The sequence below is a fragment of the Tamandua tetradactyla genome, chromosome 24, assembly GCF_023851605.1.
Source record: "Tamandua tetradactyla isolate mTamTet1 chromosome 24, mTamTet1.pri, whole genome shotgun sequence".
NCBI lineage: Eukaryota > Metazoa > Chordata > Mammalia > Pilosa > Myrmecophagidae > Tamandua > Tamandua tetradactyla.
The window spans coordinates 42,101,726-42,119,745 of record NC_135350.1 but is presented as its reverse complement, the minus strand read 5'-3'; the positions used below and the strand labels follow the sequence as shown (position 1 = coordinate 42,119,745).

The 18,020-nt window shown below is 39.3% G+C and overlaps 1 pseudogene; it reads right to left on the bottom strand.

The window, feature by feature from the left end:
* Positions 1-1,560: 1,560 nt before the first annotated feature.
* On the bottom strand, positions 1,561-16,065 carry LOC143668198 (thymidylate synthase pseudogene; annotated as a pseudogene).
* Between the last annotated feature and the right edge of the window lie 1,955 nt (positions 16,066-18,020).

The window sequence follows — 18,020 nt, the reverse complement described above, 5'->3', positions numbered from 1 at the left end:
CTTTTGAGTAGATGGAAATATGATTTCACCCATTCAAGGTGGGTCTTGATTAGTTAACTAGAGTCTTTTAAAAGGGGAAACATTTTGGAGAAACCTTAGATGAAGAGGCTTGGAGAACAGAAGTGCCAACAGAGCCAACATGAAACCCTGACATTTGGAGATGCAGGACCCAGTAGACATTGCCATGTGCCTTCTCATGAGATGCTAAGTAACCAGAACCTGGGGAGAACCAAGGGAAACCAAGAGATGAAACTTAGCCCTATAGAAGCCAAGTAAGGAAACTATACAGGAAACAGAGGCTGAAATTAACAGAGCCCAGGAATAAGGGACCAGCCATGTGCTGACAGAGGTGCTCCAGAGGGCATCAGCCTTTCCTTACATGAAGGAACCTCTTGTTGGTATCTTAATTTGGATATTTTCATGGCCTTAGCAGTGTAAACTTGCAAGTTAATGAAATCCCCTTTATGATAATAAAGGCAAATGCTGTGCTTCAGGAGGCTCTCTCCAACAGCTGTGTGCAGAACAGTCTGTGTGACAGATCAGGGATGGTAGAGCAGGTAGGAGTCTGCTGGCCCAGAGTTGGGAGGATGGCATGGGGGCGAGAGGAGGTGAGGCATCAGATGGAGGTGCAGCTAACAGGACATGCAGACAGGCTGGAGATGGGGGCTCCAAAGAGCCTCACCTAAGCAATGAGAAGAACAGTGCTGTTTCCTGACAGAGCTGACTGTGCAGAGCAGGTTCTGTGGCCTGAGTGCTAATATTCATCACTCCATTAGATTTTAAGGTCTGAGAATCATTTATCAAATGATGTTTCATCCTTGGGGCTTGAGAGAGCAGCAGTCCCACACTTTTCAATAGCTTATGCAGTGACCCTTCTCTCTCCAAACACTAGGATGAGGGTTTTAAAATATCCAGGTATTGGGGAGACCATCTTGTTCTTGACCTCACTCTCTCAAGCATCTCATGGCTCCCAGACTCTCTGCCCTCTCTGGGAGCACACACTCAATCTTTTCAGAACAGTCGGGTGGCATATCTCCCCATTCCCCAGGTTATATGCTCCACCTTCTCTGAGGCCTAAGGTGGCAAAACTCTTCATGAGCAATGAAATGAAGCGGAAGAACCACCCTCTGCTTCTGGGGCAAACTCACCCTCTCCACATGCATGGGTGGATCTGCTCACCTGGCCTGAGATTTCTCGGCTCCAGACCTTAGCTTCCATGGTTCTGCCTTTGAAGCAATTTTTCCTTCAATCTGTCCCTTATCTGTCCCTTTTAGTCTGGACTGGCAGTGATTCGATTTATAAAGATATCACAAAAAATTTGTTGACTTAGCATGCAGCATACAGGGGTCAAAGCCATCAGACAATAGAACTTTCCACACATCCTTTCTGGGTAACTCCATCTCCAAAATGGATGACTGGTTCCATATTTGGTTAAATTCCCACATGGGGCAATATTCTTTGGGGATTTATTTTCCAAAAGTTCAGAAAAAGACTATCAGTTTTTGGTTTCTTTGTACCCAAGAGTTCAGTGTTCACTTATCCCTTTCCTGTTGCATTTTTCTATAAGCTGCAAGAAGAAACCACGGGTGGCAATTTCCACATTAATTTGCAAATTTCCTCAGCTAAATACCCCAGCTTGTCACCTTCAAATTCTACCTTCCATCCAATACCAGGACTAAATTTTGCCAAATTCTTTGCCTCTTTAAAACAGGGGTTGCCATTCTTCCAGTTTTCAATGATATATTCATAATTTCTGTCTAAGTATAGGAAGAAGCTTTAGTGTCCATATTTATATTAACAATCTCTTCAGATCATTCTAAAACTTTCCTTTTATGCTTCTCACAATTCTTCCAGAATCTTCACCTTATCCATTTAAAAAGCCATTCCAACATGTTTGATATTTACAAGCTCACCCTACTTCTCTGGTACCAGAATCTGTTTTGGTTTTCTAAAGCTGCTGGAATGCAATGTACCAGAAATGGATTGGCTTTTATAAAGTGGATTTATTAAGTTACAAGTTTACAGCTCTAAAACCATGGAAATGTTCAAATTAAGGTATCCAGAGAAAGATACCTTGATTCTAAAGAAGGGCATATGGAGCCCAGGGGTTTTGTCATAGGAAGGCATGACAATGTCTGCTGTCCTCTCCTGGACAGCTCGAAGCTGGTGATGTTAAAAGGCACTCCGAGGCCCCTGCCTCCCCATGGCTGGTACAGCTGTCCTGAGAGCACGTGGTTGCCGACATAGAATCCGGCAGAGGGCATGGCCGGGTGGCAGCACCATCAGAGGAAGATCTTTTGGATTCCAAGCACACATGATGATTCTTTTGTCATTGGTGTTGGTTTTGATTGGTCAATCACCTTTTGCAGTTGGTCTGCTCCTTGGCCTGAATAATCTGAATTCCTGTCTTTGCATTCCGCTCCCAAATACCTCCATTAAATGCCATAAACTGGGCTCAGGTGTCCTTCTTTATGGTGGAGAATCCCAAGCCATCCAGAAAGTCGCGGGATCCATTGGCATCCAAGACTTTCTCTCCCTTGTAAGAGAGTTCTTTAGTATCTGTGTGGATCTCTTGAGAAACCACAGCAACTCTTCCAAAACACCGAGGAAACACGTTTGGTGGTCAGTAGAGGAAGTTTATCTCTCAGGCTGTAGCGTGCCTGCAGGCCGAACACGGACAGGGTGCCAATCTGGGTGCGGTCCTCTTTCTGGGAGCCACAGCAAAGGATGTGCTCGATCTGTCCCGGGTACTGCAGCTCCCCAAAGGGCCGCAGCTCGGGCTCCTGCGTGTGTCAGCCCTGGGTCCCGCCCCTGACTCCGCAGGCTGCTCCTGGGCGCACGAAGAGACTTGGAGCCAACCGCAGGCGGGCCCCTTTTTGTCAACTATTTTTTATTTTTTCAAAGAACCAACTCCTGTTTTCAACAATTCTTTGTATTGCTTTCCTAGTTTTTATTCATCTTCTTTTTTTTCCAATCTTCATTTTTTTCTCCCTTCTGCTCCCATTGGGTTTAGTTTGCAATTCTTTGTCTAGTCCCTTCAGCTGTGAGGTTGTCTAAGATTTGAATTCTTTCTTCTTTTTTTTAAATTTAAGTGTCTATGAATTTCCCTTTCAATACTGCCTTCACTGTATCGCATAAAATTTGCTACGTTTTGATTTTGTTCTCATTCATTTCAGCTACTTTCTTAATCCCTTATGATCTTCTCTTTGACCCATTGGTTAGGAATGCATTAATTTCTGCATATTTTTAAATTTCCAGTTTTTTCTTGTTATTGATTTCTAACTTCAACCCATTATGGACAGAGAAGATACATCATATGAATTTGATCTTTTTGAATTTATTGAGGCTTGTTTTGTGACCTAACATACCATCTATCCTAGAGAGGAACCCATGTACACTAGGTAAGAATATATATTCTGTTGTTGTAGTGTGATGTGTTCCATATGTCTGTTAGATGTAGTTAGTTTAATGGTATCATCCAAGTCCTCTATTTCCGTATTGATCTTCTGTCTAGGTGTTCTATTCATTATTGAAATTGGTGCTTTGAAGTGCCCTATTATTAATGTAGAGCCATTTATTTCTCCCTTCATTTCTGTCATAATTTGCTTCATATATTTTGGGACTCTTCTTTTAGGTTTATAATTGCTATATTTTCTTTTGAATTGACTCTTTCATCAGTATATAGTGTCCTTATCTGTTCCTTTTAACAGTTTTTTTCCCCCATGTGGAGCATTGACAGTGACAGATGCCAGGTCAGTCAACTTAACAGTTTTTGACTGAAAATCTACTTTATCTGATAAATCCTCCCCAGCTCTCTTTAGGTATTCTATGCATGGAACTTTTTTTTTTTTTTAAATCTTATATACTGTGTTTATTTTCACATGGAGTTTAGTTTGTAAAGTAAGCATCATTGCTTCTGGTATCACTCCTCATATCGAGAACAAATGCAGGTAACATTGATACTCATGTAGAAGTATCAGGGCCACATGCCTATCGTTTTTATTTAAAAGTATTCATTGAGGTTCAGAGCTAAAGTTGGTAGCAAAATGAATAGTAAAGCCCAAAATTCTAGTGCCCCATGGAATAACTGGTCATTATTCCAAATATCCAGATCACAGCTAGGAATCAAGAAAGAACCAAAGGGTGCTAGAACTGGAAAGCGAAGCCTTGTCCGCAATACCTCTAACAGCACTAGAAGAAGAACCAGCCTGTTTTTATTTTGTATACAGTTCTCATAAGCTTCGTTTGTTTATTTTTTTCCTTGCCTTTAGAAGATTAGAAGGGACAGAAAGATTTGGGATCAGAGAGTTTATAGATTCAGGCCAATAAAAGACATAAAAATGTCAGGTGACAATTAGATTTTGGAGTGTCAGAGGAAATGATATAAGAAATACACGGGACATTTCTGCTCTGTGAGACATTTCAGTAGCATTCCAATCAATCTTGTCTCACCTCCAAATAAAGAGCCAATCCTGGCAGGCATTTCTTGCCTCCTCTACCCTCTCAGACATCTTTTCATAAGTGCCTTTGCCCTGTCTATACTCTGTTAGATACGCACCATGCTATTTTCTGAAACCTTGGTGTGAGCCAGACATAGGGATGTGTGCCGCCTTTGGAGGTAAGCACATGTGAGACTCAAGCATAGGGTCAATATATGAACTAAATATCTGGGTACTTCACTACTCCACCCTCCCTACCCCTTCCTCCCCCACCCCATGCACACTACCACCACCGCGCCCATGTTTCAAAGCGTCTACTTCTGAATCTCTGTCACCCCTACTGATCCCCCATGGATCTTCCAGACATGCCCAATCTTCGTCTGCCTTTTCCTGGCTGCTTGGATGCCTCCAATGGTTGTCCTGCCATGTCACTGGATCTGCACAGTCCCAGAGGATGGCCTCCCCTCTGTGGGACCTTCCACTGCTGACTAATTCTGAACCCCCTGACGATAGAAGTTGGAAGTCATAACTTTTTTTTCTGTATGTATGTATTTTTTTAATTGATAAAATCAACCAATAAACAATATGAATATTCTTAATGTATGAACATCCAATACTTGGTGTGTAATCAATGGTTCAATATCACAATATCATCACATAGTTGTATATTCATCACCATGATAATTTCTTAGAACATTTCCATCATTCCAGAAAAAGAAATAAAAAAAGAAAAGAAAACACTCATACATACCATACCCCTTATCCCTCCCTCACATTGACCACCAGTATTTCCCTCTACCCAATTTATTTTAACATTTGTTCCCCCTATTATTTATTTATTTTTAATCTGTATTTTTTACTCATCTGTCCATACTGTAGATAAACAGAGCATCAGAACAAGTTTTCATAATCACACAGTCACTTGCGAAAGCTGTATCATTATATAATCATCTTAAAGAACATGGCTACTGGAACACAGCTCTACAGTTTCAGGCACTTCCCTATAGCCTCTCTAATATACCATAAACTAAAAAAGGGGATGTCTATATAATGCATAAGATTAACCTCCAGGATAACCTCTAGACTCTCTTTGAAATCTCTTAATCACTGATACTTTATTTTGTCTCATTTCCCTCTTCCCCCTTTTGGTTGATAAGGTTTTATCAATCCCTTGTTGCTGAGTTCCAGCTCATTTTAGGATTTCTGTCTCATGCTGCCAGGGAGGTTTACACCCCTGGGAGTCATGTCCCATGTAGAGAGGGGAAAGGCAGTGAGTTGGCTTGTTGTGTTGGCTGGAGAGAGGCCACATCTGAGCAACAAAAGAAGTTCTCTGGGGGTAACTCTTAGGCCTAATTTTTTTTGTTGTTGTTTGGATTTAAAAAAAAAATTTTTTTTAAACATAACCACATACAAACATAAACATTCTTATCATATGATTATTCCATTCTTGGTATATAATAAAAAATTCACAATGTCATCACCATGATCATTTCTTAGAACATCTGCATCAATTCAGAAAAAGAAATAAAAAGAAAAAAGAAAAAAACTCATTCATACCACACCCCTTACCCCTCCCTCTCATTGACTGCTAGTATTTCCATCTATCCAATATATTTTAGCCATTGTTTCCCCTGTTTTTTTCTATACTCCTTACCACTCCTTTTCATTGATCACTAGCATTTCAATCTACTAAATTTATTTTAACATTTGTTCCCCCATTATTTATTTATTTTTAATCTATATGTTTTACTCCTCTGTCCATATTGTAGATAAAAGGAGCATCAGAAACAAGGTTTTCACAGTCACACAGACACATTGCAAAAGCTATATAATTATGCAATTATCTTCAAAAAACATGGCTACTGGAACACAGCTCTATAGTTTCAGGCAGTTCCCTCCAGCCTCTCTGTTACATCTTAACTAAAATGGTGATATCTATTTAATGCGTAAGGATAATTTCCAGGATAACCTCTCGATTCTGTTTGGAATCTCTCAGCCATTGACTTTTTATTTTGTCTCATTTCTCTCTTCCCCCTTTTGGTTAAGAAGGTTTTCTCAATCTCTTGGTGCTGAGTCCCAGCTCATTCTAGGGTTTCTGTACCACATTACCAGGAAGGTCCACACCCCTGGGATTCATGTCCCACATAGAGAGGGGGAGGGCAGTGAGTTTGCTTGTCATGTTGGCTGAGAGAGAGGCCACATCTGAGCAACAAAAGAGGTTCTCTTGGGGGTGACTCTTAGGCCTAATTTTAAGTAGGCTTAGCCTATCCTTTGCAGGGTTAAATTTCATATGAACAAACCCCAAGATTGAGGGCTCAGCCTATTGCTTTGGTTGTCCCCACTGCTTGTGAGAATATCAAGAATTCTCCACTTGGGGAAGTTGAATTTTCCCCTTTTCTCACCATTCCCCCAGGGGGACTTTGCAAATAAATTTTTATTCACTGTTAAAATCCTTCTGGGATTTTTCAAGGCATCACTCTGTACAAACCTACAAAATCTCATGCCTACTCAAGGTTCCATGTACTTATGGTGCTAAACTGTCCACATAAGTTATATTAGGGACTGCACTAGTTGAAATATAAATTTTGTACTAAATAAACATTTTTTGCTTTAGTTTCACACACAAGTTAAAGTTTTAAATATTAATTACCATCTATTTTCAATACCCTGCATTATTGACATTCCTATGTTCTTTCTCATGCAAAACATTTTTAAATTTGTACATTTAGTCACTATTCTGGTACACGCTAGGCATTCCTAGATTATAGCATCTCAGTCTTTATCATCTATCTTTCCTTCTGATTTCATTTGTGCCCCCAGGCCTTCTCCTTCTATCATTCTCACATTCAGCTTCATCCAGTGTTCTAACATTATTGCATTACAGTTAGATAGTATTGTGCTATCCATTTCTGAATTTTTACAATCAGTTCCATTGCACAACCTCTATCCCTTCAGTTCCAATTACCCAATATCTACCCTATATCTATCTCCTGATGACCTCTGTTCTTAACTGAAATTCTCCAAGTTCATTCATTAATGTCTGTTCATATCAGTGAGACCATAAAGTATTTGTCCTTTTGTTTCTAACTAATCTCACTCAGCATAATGTCCTTAAGGTCCATCCATGTTGTTACATACTTGATAACTTTATTCCATTTTATAGCTGCATACTATTCCATAGTATGTAAATACCACAGCTCATTTTGCCACTGGTCTATTGATGAACATTTGGGCTGTTTCCATTTCTTGGCAATTGTGAATAATGCTGCTATAATGCATTGGTGTGCAAATGTCCATTTGTGTCCTTGCCCTCATCTCCTCTGAGTAGATACCTAGCAATGGTATTGCCAGATCATATGGCAATTCTATACTTAGCTTCCTGAGGAAATGCCAAACTGCCTTCCACAGTGTTGTACCATTTGACATTTTCAGCAACAATGGATGTGTGCTTCTTTCTCCACATCCTCTCCAGCACTTGTCATTTTCTGTTTTATTGATAATAGCCATTCTGGTGGATGTGAGATGATATCTCATTGTAGTTTTGACTTGTATTTCCCTAATAGCCAGTGAAATTGAGCATCTTTTCATATACTTTTTTGACCATTTGTATTTCCTCTTCTGAGAAGTGTCTGTTCATGTTTTTTGTCTATTTTGTAATTGGGTTGTTTGCTTTTTTGTTGTCAAGTTGAACAATCTCTTTATATATTCTGGATACTAGACTTTATCTGATAAGTCGTTTCCAAATATTGTCTCCCATTGTATAGGCTCTCTTTTTACTTTCTTGATAAAGTTCTTTGATGCACAAAAGTGTTTAATTTTGAGGAGTTCCCATTTATTTCTTCAATGTTCATCATGCTTTGGGTGAAAGATCTAGGAAACCACCTCCTATTATAAGATTTATAAGATATTCACTTACATTTTCTTCTAAAAGTTTTATGGTCTTAGATCTAATGTGTAGGTCTTTGATCCATTTTGAGTTGATTTTTTTAAAGAGTATGAGATATGGATCCCCTTTCATTCTGTTGCATATGGGTATCCAGTTCTGTAGGCACCATTTATTGAAGAGACTGTTCTGTCCCAGGTGAGTTGGCTTGACAGCCTTATCAAAGATCAATTGTCCATAGATGAGAGGGTCTATGTCTGAACACTCTGTTTGATCCCATTGGTCAGTATATCTATCTTTATGCCAGTACCATGCTGTTTTGACCACTGTAGCTTCATAATACACCTGAAAGGCAGGTAACATGAGACCTCTGACTTCATTTTTCCTTCTCAGGATTTTTTTAGCTATTTGGGGACATGCTACCCTACTAGATAAATTTGGCTATTATTTTTTCTATTTCTGAAAAGTAAGCTTTTAGAATTTTAATTGGTGTTGCATTAAATCTGTAAATCAATTTAGGTAGAATTGATATCTTAACTATATTTAGTCTTCCAATCTATGAACATGTTATGCCCTTCCATTTATTTAGGTCTTCTGTGATTTCTTTTAGCAATTTTTTGTATAGGACTTTTGTATCCTTAGTTAAATTTATTCATAAATATTTTATTCTTTTGGTTGCAATTGTAAATGGAATTTTTCCTTGATTTCTTCCTCAGATTGTTCATTACTAGTGTATAGAAACACTACAGACTTTTGAGTGTTGATCTTGTAACCTGCCATTTGCTGAGTCATTTATTAGCTCTGGTAGTTTTGCTGTGGATTTTTCAGGGTTTTCGACATATAGTATCATATCATCTGCAAACAGTGAGAGTTTTACTTCTTCCTTTCCAATTTGGATGCCTTGTATTTCTTTTTATTGTCTAATTGCTCTGACTAGAACTTGCAACACAATGTTGAATAACAATGGTGATAGTGGACGTCCTTGTCTTGTTCCTGATCTTAGGGGGGAAGTTTTCAGTTTTCCCCATTGAGGAAGATGTTAGCTGTGGGTTTTTCATATATTCCTTTATTATGTTGAGGAAGTTACCTTCTATTCCTGTCCTTTGAAGTGTTTTCACCAAGAAAGGATGTTGAATTTTGTCAGGTGCCTTTTCTGTATCAATCGAGATGATCATGTGGTTTTTCTGGTTTGATTTGTTGATGTGGTGTATCACGTTAGTTGATTTTCTTATGTTGAACCATCTTTGCATACCTGGGAGAATCCTACTTGGTCATGGTGTATAATTCTGTTAATATGCTGCTGGATTCAATTCACAAGAATTTTATTGAGGATTTTTACATCTATATTCATTAGAGAGGTTGGTCAGTAATTTTCTTTTCTTGTAGTATCTTTCTCTGGCTTTGTTATGAGGGTGACTTGGCTTCATAGAATGAGTTAAAAAGAATGAGTTTTTTGAAGAGTTTGAGCAGGATTGGTACTAATCCTCCCTTGAACGTTTGGTAGAATTCACATGAAGCCATCTGGTCCTGGACTTTTCTTTTTTGGGAACGTCCTAATGACTAATTCAATTTCTTTACTTGTGATTGGTTTGTTGAGGTCATCTGTTTCTTCTTGAGTCAATCTTGGTTGTTCATGCCTTTCTAGGAAGTCGTACATTTCATCTACATTGTCTAGTTTATTGGCATAAAGTTGTTCATAGTATCCACTCATTACCTCCTTTATTTCTAAAGGGTCAGTGGTTATGTGCCCTCTTCCATTTATGATTTCATTTATTTGCATCCTCTCTCTTCTTCTTTTGAAGGGTCCATCAATATTATTGATTTTCTCATAGAACCAACTTCTGCTTTTGTTGATTTTCTTGATTGTTTTCATTTTCCCAATTTCATTTATTTCAGCTCTAATCTTCATTATTTCTTTCCTCTTGCTTGCTTTGGGGCTAGTTTGCTGTTCTTTCTCAGTCCTTCCAAGTGAACAGTCAATTCCTTGATTTTTACTCTTTCTTCTATTTTCATATAGGCATTTAGGGCAATAAACTTCCCTCTTAGCACTACCTTTGCTGCATCCCATTTTTAATATGTTGTGTTTTCATTTTCATTTACCTTCAGACATTTACTGATTTCTTTTGCAACTTCATCCTTAACCCACTGGCTGTTTAAGAGTGTGTTGTTGAGCCTCCATATATTTGTGAATTTTCTGGTCCTCTGCCTAATATTGATTTCTGACTTCATTCCTTTATGATCTGAGAAAGTGTTTTGCATGATTTCAATCTTTTAAAATTTATTGACACTTGTTTTGTGACCCAGCATATGGTCTATCTTTGAGAATGATCCATGCGCTTTTGAAAAAAGGTGTATCCTGCTGTTGTGGGGTGTAAAGATCTATAAATGTCTGTCAAGTCTAGTTCATTTATTGTATTATTCAAATTCTCTGTTTCTTTATTGATTCTCTGTTTAGATGTTCTGTCCATTGATGAGAACAGGGAATTGAAGTCTCCAATTATTATGGTAGATGTATTTATTTCTCTTTTCAGCGTTTGCCTCATATATTTTGAAGCACTCTGTCTCAGTGCATAAATATTTATGATTATGTCTTCTTGTTGAATTGTTCCTTTTATTAATACATAATACCCTTCTTTGTCTCTTTTAATTGTTTTACATTTGAAGTCTAATTTGTTGGATATTAGTAAAGCTCCTCCTGCTCTTTTCTGATCATCGTTTGCATGAAATATCTTTTCCTAACCTTTCACTTTCGACCTATGTTTATCCTTGGGTCTAAAATGTGTAGACAGCATATAGATGGGTCCTGTTTTTGAATCCATTCTGCCAGTCTATGTTTTTTGTTTGGGGAGTTTAATCCATTAACATCTAGTGTTATTACTGTAAGGGCAGTACTTTCTTCTATCATTTTTGTCTTTTGGATTCTATGTCATATCTAATTTTTCTTCTTTTTACATTTATGGATAGTCTTCATTTCTACACTCTTCTCCACATGTCTCTTCCCTGTCTTTTCCTATCTGTCTCTAGAGCTCCCTTTTTTATTTCTTGCAGAACTGGTCTCTTGGTCACAAATTCTCTCAATGATTTTTTGTCTGAAAATGATTTAATTTCCTGTCTCATTTTTGAAGGACAATTTTGCTGGATATAGAATTCTTGGTTAGCAGCTTTTCTCTTTTAGTATCTTAAATACATCCTACCACTGTCTTCTTGCCTCCATGGTTTCTGCTGAGAAATCTATGCATAGCCTTATTGGACTTCCCTTGTAGGTGATGGATTGCTTTTCTCTGGCTGCTTTGAAAATTCTCTCCTTCTCTTTGACATCTGACATTCTGATTAGTAAATGTCTTTGAGTACATCTATTCGGATCTGTTCTGCTTGGGGTACACTGCACTTCTTGGATCTATAATTTTAAGTCTTTCATAAGAGTTGGGAAATTTTCAGTGATAATTTCCTCCATTAGTTTTTCTCCTCCCTTTCCATTCTCTTCTTCTGAGACACCTACAACATGTATATTTTGTGTGCTTCATGTTGTCATTCAATTCCCTGAGTTCCTGCTCATATTTTTCCATTCTTTTCTCTATATTTTCTTTTGCTTGTCAGATTTCAGATATCCTGTCCTCCAGTTTACAAATCCTATCTTCTGCCTCTTGAAATCTAACACTGTAGGTTTCCATTTTTTTATCTCTTCTATTGTGCCTTTCATTCCCATAAGTTCTGCATTTTTTCAGACTTTTGATTTCTTCTTTTTGTTCATCCCCTGCCTTCTTTATATTCACCCTCAATTCATTGATTTGATTTTTGATGCAGTTTCCAGGTCTGTTCAATTCTGAACATTCTGAATAATTGTCTCAACTCCTGTATCTCATCTGAATTGCTGCTTTGTTCCTTTGACTGGGCCGTATCTACAGTTTTCCTAGTATGATTTTTTACTTTTTGCTGGCATCTAGGTATTTAATTTCCTTAATCAGTTTTATTCTCAAGATTTTTTTCACTTTTTTTTACATAGGATTTTCTTGCTGAATGAGTTTGTTGTCTATCTGTTCTTTGACATTCAGTTCAGCTTATTCTAGAGCTCTAGTTTAGGTTTTGTTTAACATATAAGAATTTTTCAGTTCTTGTATTCTTGTTTCTTGCCCTGCCTGTATGGTGCCTTTTTTTCCCTTAAGAGGGTCTACCTAGGTATTGTAGACCTCAGTCAGATTTTCCCAGGTCAAACCGGCCTCCTCTCAGGAGGAAGGGGTCACTTGCATCAGTTTTCCCTGAGGGTAAGACCCAGCAGGTTGAGAGACTTTCCTATGCCTCTAGACTCTGTGTTTTTCCTATTCTGCCTAGTATGTGATACTTGTTTGCCGGCATAAGGTGATGTGGTACCTTTAACTTCAGCAGACCCTCCCTGCTGGGGGTGTGGTTGAGACAGAGGAGAGGTTGTAGTCTGGCTTCAATCACTTCAGTTTTCCAGACCCCAGGGTTCCAAATTCCTTGAGGAAGGGATTCCACCTGAGCTGGGCCCCACCCCTCTCCTGGGGAAGGTGCAGCTTCCAGACAAACTCTCAGACAAGCTTAATTCTACCCTTTCCTGGGGCAAATGGAGCCTGAGAAGCCTTGCAGGTGTATCCAAAGAGCAGTCAAGCCATAGAAACACAGCCACAAAAAAAAAAAAAAAAAGAAAAGAAATATTCCTTTTCAGAGCAGGACCCCCCATTCCTTGGCTTTGCCAATCAAGAGCTCAAGGTGGTACTTTGCTCTGTGTATCTCCAGGTCCTATGTGCCCCCTTCTTTCCTTCAGGGCCAAAACCCTTTCAAGTATTTTGTGTTGTCTGATCCAAAAAAAACCTCTGCTTTATTTTTTTCTTTTTCTGTCAGCTCAGCCCCCTATGCGTCAGGGCAAAACCCAGCAACCTCCACTTTTACTTGAGGTTCAGCTGAGCTGGGGGCCTATTTTTAGTAGTCAGAATCTGTTAATTAACTCCACAAATTGGAGTTCAGCCTCTTGCTGCTAGCAAAATCCCTTTCCTTTTCCCCTCTGGAAGCAGGCTGCGGGGGAGGGGCACCAGCTGCAGGGGCTTGTGGGACTCACGGTTCTGGGTGGGATTGCAGCTGGTCCAGCTTGTCCAGGCTGGTGTATACTGTGTCTGGCCACTAATGTGGCCCCAGCAGTTATTCTGTACTGTTCCTGGCTATTTACTAGCTGCTCTGGAGGACGAACTAAATCCCACACCTCATTACGCCACCATCTTGGCTCCTTCATGGAGCATTTTTTTCCCTCCTTTTTTTTTTTTTTCTATCCCACAATAGGAATTTGTTGTCTCATGGTTTTGAAACTAGAACTTCAAAGTCAAGATAGTCCATGGGGCTTCCTTTCTTATGGAGCTTGTAGCATTCTGGTACTGGCTGCTTGTAACTTTCGGGCTTTCTTGGCTTGTGTTTCTGCCTTCCGTCACATGACATTGTTCCCTTTTTTTGGATTGCTCTTCTGGTTTCCCAGTGACTTCCTTCTGGTTCCTGGCTCCTTTTGCATCTGACTCCTGGCTTCCAATTTCTTCTCTTTATTTTGCCTCCAGTACTATGGATTAAGCCCCACCCCCAATTCAGTTGGCCACACCTTAACTAAAAATACCATCCTCAAGACATCATATGGTCCATGAGCCACACCAACAGGAACACATATTAAGATTAAGAAAATGTCTTTTATGGGGGTGCATAATTCAACCTACCACAAAAGGTACATTTGGAGTATTCTGAAAACAATTTCTATAAAACAGTTTATATTCAGTGTTTTTCCCATCTTGAGACTTTTAAAAGGTCAGTATGCTCCCTCTGAAGACATGTGATACATAAAATATCAATTACATAGGATATCTCATTTGTATTATTTAAGACTCTTAGGTTCAAGTTACAGAAGTCAACTAGCTGGCCTAGGAGATCTATAACACAAGGCTACGGGCTGGTCTCTACCCTGTGCAGCTGGGCTTCAGGATGAAACTTTGACCCAGAACACCTGTGGTCTCTCCTAGCTCCTGTTTCTGGAGATCAGCCTTCTCTGTTTCTTAGATCTACAGGTAGAGGCTGCCTCATAGTCCCATGTTTATATGTTACAGCTTCACCTACTCCAAGATGGCTGGCCAACTTTTTTCTAGCCTCAATTCTGAAAATCTCTGAAGAGAATCTGATAGGCCTTGTTCAGGCCAGTTGTCCATTCTTGGATCATTCAACTGGCTAATAAAGTGGAGTCACATAGTCATGGCTTTTTGGAGCCCATACTTATGGCCTTGATATAGGGCTCAGAAATCAATATCATTGTGAACTGGGGAGACACTCCAAATTAATAGCCCTCTAAGTATCTTACAGTAAGATCAATGTGAGAGATTACTGCGGGGCGCAGTTTCTAAACTGGAGGCAGAGGCGTGGAGAGGCCAACAACTCTGAATGCTAAAGAAGTCTGTGCAAAGTTTATGCTTGAGATGTATTTTTTGGAGAGCATCCCTAGTTTTCATCAAAATTAAAGAGGCCCATTAATAACCATTAATCTAGTACACACACATGCACATCCCACATATAAAATATTTTTAATAAAATACACCATTCTATTAACATGAGTTAACCAATCGAAACTTTTAGATATTAGGTTGTACAGTTAGAGGGTAATGTTTTATTCAATAAAATGTTCAGTGTCAATGAAAAAATGCATTTAACATTTCAAATATGTAGTGAATTCCCCAATTTTTGTGACATTCTTCAAAAGCATCAACAATCTCAAGACAATGGATATTGCATTTTGTGCCAAATACCTAGTTATTTCAGTGTCTGGAATATAAAATGGTGGGCCTCCATGTTTAGTTGGATCATGAGAAACAATAGGCATGAGGTATTGAAATCCTTTTCTTGTTAGGGGCAACATTGTATCAACTTAGCATTCTCAATCACTTGTATAAGACTCCTCCACCCCAAATCCTGCCAAATTTGCCAATATTTATACTGAATGTTGCAACTGTACAATAAAATGTTCCCTGGAAGAACTCCTAAATAGTTTGGCTCCAGGAATTTCAGCAATTGATTCTACTGAGTAAAAAAGAGTCTGCTCTGTAGAAAATTCTCAAATCCAAAGTTCACTGATCTCCACAGCAACTATGCTGTGTCACCAGTCTGCAAACCATCTCATCTCAACTCTTTTTCCACAAAGAGGAAAAAAATATCTTGAGCCCACTCTTGCCATTAAAAAAAAATACCCAAAAGCTTCTTTTATAACTGATGGCCTTGTTTTGGATGCTGTGACACGTCCACTTTTCTTGGCATTCTCCTAGAGTTAGTACTTGATTTTCTGTACCTCATTGTCAGGGTACTTATTAATTTCGAGCAAAGTTCTTGAATCATTCACAGTTTTGTAGACACCTTTGCCTCACAAAAGATAACTTCAAACCTCCTTAACTGCCCGCTGCCTGCCCTCCATTTTTACGTTTCAACCTATTCATGTCTTTGAATTTAAAGTGAGTCTCCTTAACAGAATATGATTGGGTCATATTTATATTTTTTATGCATTTTGCTTGCCTCCAATTTTTTTGTTCTTGCCTCCGATTTTTGATTAGGGAGTTTAAGCCATTTACATTTCAGACCCCGCTTCCTGTACATCTGGATAGGTCCGGAAAGCGAGTTAAGAGAGGAGAGCCTGGGGCCGCACAGACCTCCTTGCTGGGCCGGCGGAAGGCCGACTCGGTGGGGAGGTTCTCGGCGCGGAGGTTCTCGGCACATCTCCACTTAGGACCTCCACAGCCTGAGTCAGAGGTCCCCCTTCTGACCCCTGTGAGCCCTGGCCTCGGTCCACTGTCTGGGGACTGGAGGCACAGGCACTGCCCGTGGGGCTGGGACAAGACTCTCAGGGTGTCTCAGCCCACCCTGAGCGCCCGAGGGGCTGAGCCTGTGCCTCGGAGCTGGAGACCCGGAGACCACTGCAGAGGACACCTGGGTCCTGCGTCCTCCAGCCTGTCCCACGTATTCACCATCTCCCGGCCTCCTGGTCTCTCTGGGGCGTCCTTGCTGCAGACCCCGCGGCCAGCGCAGGTGAGTCTTACGTTGTTTTGATGATTTCCTTAGTTCTTTGCTCATGTTTTCCTCTAGCTCTCTGAGCATTTTTACTACAGTTAAAAAAAAAAAAAAATCTTTGTCTGGTATGGCTAACGTCCTCCGCATTGATGGTTTCTGTCACTTTATTTTGTTCCTTTGAGTGGGCCTTCCTTATCTCATTCTTTGTACGCCTTGTGATTTTCTTACTGAAATCTGGATACTTGAATATTTTGATGTATTAACTCCAGAAATCAGGTTCACCCCCTTCCTCAGGGTTTGCTGGGTTTTTATTTTCCATACTCTTGTTGAAGGCCATAGTGTGTATATATATATAGTTTCTTAAGTGATTTTTCTAAACTATTATGCAAAAACTGTATCCCTAGACTTTAGCATTTATTGAACTCTCTGTTCCTTAAGTTTGTATTTAGATAGAGAAAGAAAGCTGGAGGCCATCAGGGGCTTGTAATAGGGTGTAAAAGAGAAGAGTTTGTTAAGGGGATGGAGAGACCTCACTGAAACGTTAAGATGGGTATTCTTAGAATGGGTTTTGCCTTTGGCTTGTCCTGGTGTTCTAGTATTTTGGGCAGTAGTGATTTTGGTTCATATGAACCACAACATTTCCCTTCAATTATCTTAAATGGTTCCATTTTCTGATTATGACATTGCCACTAAGAGAAATATCTGATGTTGTTAGATAATCTGGGTGTCTGCTCTATACCACGGGGTAAGTGCAACTTTACTATCTGCTTAAACATTGTTACCATGACACCTGAAGTGGAGACAAAATATCACATATCTGTTTCTTTTTGATAGACTGGCTTTTCTGGTGGTGCCCCTAGCCTTAGTTCTTACTAGGTAAAACTATAGTTAGTACAGTCCCACTTAGGAGAGAAGTGCTGAGATGGGGGAAAATTAGAAGCCCTGAGTATGCTGCAAATATGATATGCAAATTTTATCACAGTTGTATTATTTGCTGAAGTTCATTTTGTGGCACTCTGGGATGTAATTAATTTTAAGGGCAAAACCGTATGTTGTTTACTGTATCCAGAAGCTCTGTGGGATAAATGAACCTGCTTCTTCTCTTATTACTGAGGGGATCTGTAATATAAAATGGAAACATAATAGAGTAGATTATTATAGTGTCTTATTTTTACCAGGGCATAAAATCCACTAAGAGTCTGAGTTTAACAGTAGATATCCTTTTCTACTTAACTGGAACATAAATATTCAGAGAATAGATTATGATATCTTATTTTTGTTTTTGTATTGTCAAAAGCTCCTAATGCAGTTCTCAATGAATATTTCATTGAGTTGCTTCAGTTATATAGACACATTTTTCTAACCAATAAAAGGAAATGGAGCTTCAAAATGTTTAGCCATTACTCAGGAATCAGGTGTATGAAGTGAGACTATGTTCCTCTTCACAATAACTACCTATACCAATTCATTTCATGAACATTACTGAGAATTTAGTTTTAAGGTACTGTTATACGTGGTGGTGGGGAGCAGGGATAAGTTCTGAACTTAAAGAGGGAAGAGAGATATGTAAACATCGGACTATAGTCTTCCTTCTCAGAGTTGCCAGCAGCCTTCTCACAATTGAGGAGTTTGTAGAAATGCAGAATCCCAGGTGCCACTGAGAT